General features: G+C 42.1%; 1 long non-coding RNA gene across 1 annotated transcript; it reads left to right on the forward strand.

The window, feature by feature from the left end:
* The first annotated feature begins 3,963 nt into the window (after window positions 1-3,963).
* Window positions 3,964-5,865, forward strand: LOC120568418. Its single transcript, XR_005640723.1, has 3 exons — window positions 3,964-4,112; window positions 4,282-4,347; window positions 4,613-5,865. It is a non-coding gene; the product is annotated as an uncharacterized LOC120568418 (long non-coding RNA).
* Window positions 5,866-6,155: the final 290 nt, after the last annotated feature.

Here is a 6,155-nt window from a genome sequence, read left to right on the forward strand (position 1 = left end):
CATGGTTCATTTATTTCACACAAAACAACTAAAGCTGCATTTACATTGCTACGTTTTGGTGTAAAAAAGGAATATCTTCTGCTGCGTTTCCCCCTCTCGTTCCCCCTGCTCTGGTGTTTCCCCCTCTCATTCCCCGTGCTCTGGCGTTTCTCAGGAAGGAACTTGTTTTGGTGGAACATTTGCGGCCCCCGCAGAAGAAAACGCCACATCCAATATTAAATGAAGTTAACTGTTGACACAATACAATAATGTGAGCTATTTATTTACTAATTAGCTGATTCATGGTTAAACCTCATTGGCTCTTACCAGTGTATCTCTGTGTGTACTTCGTCCACAGCAATCCCACCAATCAATCCCAAAAACTCCCAGTTAGAGAGGAAATGACCTAAACATATTCTTTGTAAATCTTTACAATCATTCCCTGAAAGAACCAAGCAGACCGGTCTTGTTGCACCGTCCAAATGTTCTTTAAAACTTGACATTTTTAGCGTGTAGCTTGCTAGCTTGAAGTTTGTTGATGTTCACCGAAGAGAACGTAGTTAAAGTGATGGTTCGGGGTAATTCACCCTAGGGTCCTTTGCACCATGACCTGGAGCCAAACACCCCCCCCAGAAGCTTTTTTCACCTGGGTCTAACATTGGGAGAGTTATCTAGAGTAGCGTTATCAGCTGAATAGCTTAGCGCAGGGGCTAACGGACCCACGTTTGTATCTTGTAAGTTACCCCACTAATAATGCCCGAAATGATACCAAACGTCTACAAGTAGTACAAATAGGTTATGCTCTCATAAAACGATGGATTGGAAAGTTTGTAAGTACACCAGAAGTTTATGAACACTTGCCTGCTCTCTTCAGCTCTCTGTTGCTGCTGCTGCTACCTGCAGTTAAACGAGTGCTTAGGGCCGTCTACAAATTACTACACCGAAAAGAGTTACAACAAAAATATTTATTAATTCAATGATTAAATAACGTAATGTCTCCAAACTTACCTCAATTATTACTTGTCTCCTGCTGATTATACTACAGCACTTACTTTAAAAAAAAAAATGTAATTAATAAATATTTTTGTTGCATCTCTTTTCGGTGTTGTAATTTGTAGACGGCCCTATATGGGGTGCCGTTTGTAAAGCGGCTCACTCTGAAAATAACAGCAACATTTTGTCACATTAGGCTTCAAACAATGTTTAAAAAACTGGTATGAATTTTTGAGGGTCACATTTTAGCACATTTAGAACAATATTTGTCAACTTAGAGATATTTTAAATAGTTAAATCTAAACATTAAATGTTACACCTAAATGTTAAATCTAAATGTTAAATTTAAATATAAATCTAAATATTAAATCTAAATGTTAAATCTAAATCTAAATGTTAAATCTAAATATTAAATCTTAATCTAAATCTAAATGTTAAATCTAAATGTTAAATCTAAATGTTTAATCTAAATATTAAATATAAATATAAATGTTAAATCTAAATATTAAATCTAAATCTAAAAGTTAAATCTAAATATTAAATCTAAATCTAAATGTTAAATATAAATGTTAAATCTAAATCTAAATGTTGAATCTAAATGTTTCGGGTGAAACTAAATATTTAGCTAATATGCAAATTCCAAATGCCGGTAACCGGAAGTACCAAAATAAAAGCTCGAGGAGGTCAGTGTGTGTTTATAGTGTCAAATAACGAATAAAAAAACATCTTAACTAAATAATAAACATGTTTGGAGAAACTGAAGAGTACTTTGAGTTTTTAGTGTCACTTTTATGAAGGGGGCGAGACTTATGACCTGTAGCCACTATAGCCAGCCACGAGGGGGCTCACTTTGACTGATCTGTTATGTTCGCTTGCATGAAGGCCAGCAAGAGCCTGTCCCCGCCCGCCCCTGACCAGGTACGGTAGTGTCGGCCATGGTCGCGCTGCGAAAATGTCCAACGAACGTTAGCCGAGAACATTGGCAGAGCCGTCCTGGCGGCTATACAAAATTTTTCAACAGCGACAGCAACCACCTCAGGGCCACCACAGGCCACCTCGGTAAGTAGCTATGTTTTCCAAATCACGTAGCATTGGATTCTTGTCAAGGCTAACTTAACTAAACTAGCTAACGGTAGCCAGTAGAGATTTGCTACTAGCACCAATGCGCTTTATGTGTAGCACATTTGTTTCTATAAACCGTAAAACTCACACCGGTTAAGTTACGCAGTGGGATGAACTCATGAGTAAATGTGAGTTCAAGATTATGTGAAGATGTTCTGAGCAGCAAAGCATAAATTATATAATTTAGCGTTACAGCTAACGGAGGCTACTTGCCACCCCTCAGGCCCACAAATGACACTGTAAATTGTTGGTCAAATGGAAATCTGCCTCTGTCCTCAGTCAGACATCTCACCTTGGCTTACCTGCTGGCCTTTACTCACAAGATAAAACCGTTCTCTGCTTGGCTAGAGAGAGAGCAATGCTGATGGAGGACAGAGGCAGTCACAATGATAAAGACATTTAATTTAATGTGAATAAGGTACCAGAGGGTATACTGTAAAAAAGCCTAAAATGTATCTCCCTTCGTTTCTACATTTTCCTGCTTTTTTGTCCTTTGCCAATCTCATCCCTGTTTTTTAGACTGCTGGGCATATAAACATTAAAAACACATGAAATATAATGTTGCTAATCCATCCATCCATCCATCCATCTTCGTCCGCTTATCCGGTGTCGGGTCGCAGGGGGAGCAGCTCCAGCAGGGGACCCCAAACTTCCCTTTCCCGAGCAACATTAACCAGCTCCGACTGGGGGATCCCGAGGCGTTCCCAGGCCAGGTTGGAGATATAATCCCTCCACCTAGTCCTGGGTCTTCCCCGAGGCCTCCTCCCAGCTGGACGTGCCTGGAACACCTCCCTAGGGAGGCGCCCCAGGGGCTCCTCACCAGATGCCCGAACCACCTCAACTGGCTCCTTTCGACGCAGCGAGCAGCGGCTCTACTCCGAGCTCCTCACGGATGACTGAGCTTCTCACCCTATCTCTAAGGGAGACGCCAGCCACCCTCCTGAGGAAACCCATTTCGGCCGCTTGCACCCTGGATCTCGTTCTTTCGGTCATGACCCAGCCTTCATGACCATAGGTGAGGGTAGGAACGAAAACTGACCGGTAGATCGAGAGCTTTGCCTTCTGGCTCAGCTCTCTTTTCGTCACAACGGTGCGATAGATGGAATGTAATACCGCACCGCGCCGCATTCTCTCCGACCAATCTCCCGCTCCATTGTCCCCTCACTTGCGAACAAAACCCCAAGGTACTTGAACTCCTTCACTTGGGGGGTAACGGCATCTCCTACCTGGAGAAGGCATTCCATCGGTTTCCTGCTGAGAACCATGGCCTCGGATTAGAGGTGCTGATCCTCATCCCAACCGCTTCACACTTGCGGCTGCGAACCGATCCAGTGAGTGCTGAAGGTCGCAGGCCGATGATGCCATCAGGACCACATCATCTGCAAAAGCAGCGGTGAGATCCCCAGCCCAACCGAACTGCAACCCTCCCCACCCGACTACGCCTCGATATCCTGTCCATAAATATTACAAACAGGATTGGTGACAAAGCGTGCAGCCCTGGCGGAGGCCAACCCTCACCTGAAACGAGTCCGACTTACTGCCGAGAACCCGGACACAGCTCTCACTTTGGTCGTACAGAGATTGGATGGCCCTGAGTAGAGACCCCTCACCCCATACCTCCGCAGCACCTCCCAGTAGTATCTCCCCGGGGACCCGGTCATAGCTCTCCAAATCCACAAAACACTGTAGACCGGTTTGGTGATACTCCCAGGCCCCCTCCAGGATCCTTGCGAGAGTGAAGAGCTGGTCCGTTGTTCCACGACCAGGACGGAATCCGCATTGTTCCTCCTCAACCTGAGGTTCGACTATCGGCCGAACCCTCCTTTCCAGCACCTTGGAGTAGACTTTACCAGGGAGGCTGAGAAGTGTGATACCCCTGTAATTGGCACACACCCTCTGGTCCCCCTTTTTAAAAAGTTGCTAATATTTTGCTAATGTCTCTTCAGGCTCCCACCACCTACAATAACCCACCAGGGCCAGCCACACCCACCACCTCCACTAGGACGTCATACCGCTCGGTATACTTTCATACTCATGTAACCTAAGTGGCTGTTTGTTGGTTATTTAATTTGTGTGGTGTAATGTTTCGGCATTAGTTCCAATCATGGTGGCATATTTTACACAACAATAACATGTGACAAGATAACAATGTCTTTGGTATTTTGTTTATATTTTAAAACTCCTCAGGGCTCCAGCACCAGCGCTACCATACCTTTACCAACAACAGACTTTGCTCCAGTGACCTGTCTGTCAGTAAGTACTCATTAATATTCATGTTCATATTATATTTGTTTGATTTATTTCTCATTTACCTCTCAGTAACCTCTCATCTTTTGATTGTCCATTTTATTTAAATACTCCTTAAATAAATGTACAGTACAATCTATAATTCTCTTCAATCAGAAAGCTAATGAGTGGATGTGAATGCTCATCTGTTATAATGTCTACAATTCTCTCTTGAATAACCCTTGTTTGTTATAGAAACATGCCAAATGTCATATTCTTTGCTGTGTTCTAGAATGACTACCATGGAAGACATCAGATTTCCAAAAAGGAGCTTGAACATGTTCTTTCACTGAAAACCACCTTTACAGAAGCGGCATCTATTTTTTCAATTTCAAGGCCAACTTTCTACAAGTTACTGCAAGACTATAATATCCCAACGTCAAAATTTAAGAGCATCAGTGATCAACAGTTGGATCTTGAAGTGTCACAAATAAAAACTGAACACCCAAATGTTGGAGAAGTGATGCTTATGGGGCATCTCCGCTCCAAAAACATTGTGGTTCAATGACAACGTGTAAGAGATTCACTGCGAAGGATGGACCCAATTGGTGTCCTAGCCAGGAGAAGAACAGCAATAGCTCGGCGAGTATACTCTGTCCCACATCCAAATTTCATATGGCATGTAGACGGAAACCATAAGTTGATTAGGTGGAAATTGGTTGTTCATGGAGCCATAGACAGCTACAGTAGGATGTTGATGTTTCTTCACTGCTCCAACAATAATCGTGCTGAAACTGTAAGAGACCTCTTTACTGCAGCTGTTGGACAGTTTGGCAGACCCCTGCACATCAGGACTGATCACGGAGGAGAGAACGTTCAGATTTGGGAAGACATGCATGCAAGCAGGGGGGAAGGCTCTGTCTTAACAGGAAGTTCTGTACACAACCAGAGGATCGAGCGTTTTAACCGAGACTTGAACAAAAACTGCAGCCATATTTATGCACCCATTTTTTATGAACTGGAATCCCTGGGTATCCTAGACATAGACAATGCAACAGACCTATTTTGTCTCCATTATGTCTTTCTACCCAGAATCAACCGCACTTTGGAGGAATTCAAAGCTGGATTTAACAATAACTCTATGTCATCTGAAGGAAATAGAACACCAGTTCAGCTTTTTAGTCTGGACAATGATTTGCCTCATCTTCACAACCCAGAACTCTCAACAGCAGGGTTAGTTTTTTGTTCCTCACCAAACTCTCAAAGAGGATTTTCCCCATTGAATGACAGGGATTTGCAAGAACTGAATGATGCCATTAACCCTCTTCAAGATGACAACAACAATGGCAAAACATTGTTTCAGAGAACACAACAGTTTATTTTTGATAAACTTGTAAATGTGTGATCTTAGCATAACATGGACAACTAGGTAACATTAGCCTTATTGTACTTTCATAAGTACACTGTGAAACAAATATTGATGTTTTGTTGTGCTTCTTGAACTGCAAGATTTAAAGCCTCTTGCCAGCTTATACAGTCATGTTAAAAAATTAGGACACCTATGCTAAAGTTGACTAAAAAGAGCAATAAAAATCTTTTGCAAATTGATCTTAATGTCTTAATTAAAAAAATGAGGAAAACTCCAATCTTTAAGGACACCAATTTTCTTTGTGAATGAATAATGTATCGTAAATAAATAAATAAATAATAAGTATATCGTATACATACCCTTCACCATACCTAGAGATTGACATGGGGTACTTTACATAAAATCATCTCTCAATGCAAACCAAACCAGCTATTAGGCTAACTGAAATAAAACCATGCTAATCTCT

Source organism: Perca fluviatilis, chromosome 1 (genome assembly GCF_010015445.1).
Source record: "Perca fluviatilis chromosome 1, GENO_Pfluv_1.0, whole genome shotgun sequence".
Taxonomy (NCBI): Eukaryota; Metazoa; Chordata; class Actinopteri; order Perciformes; family Percidae; genus Perca; species Perca fluviatilis.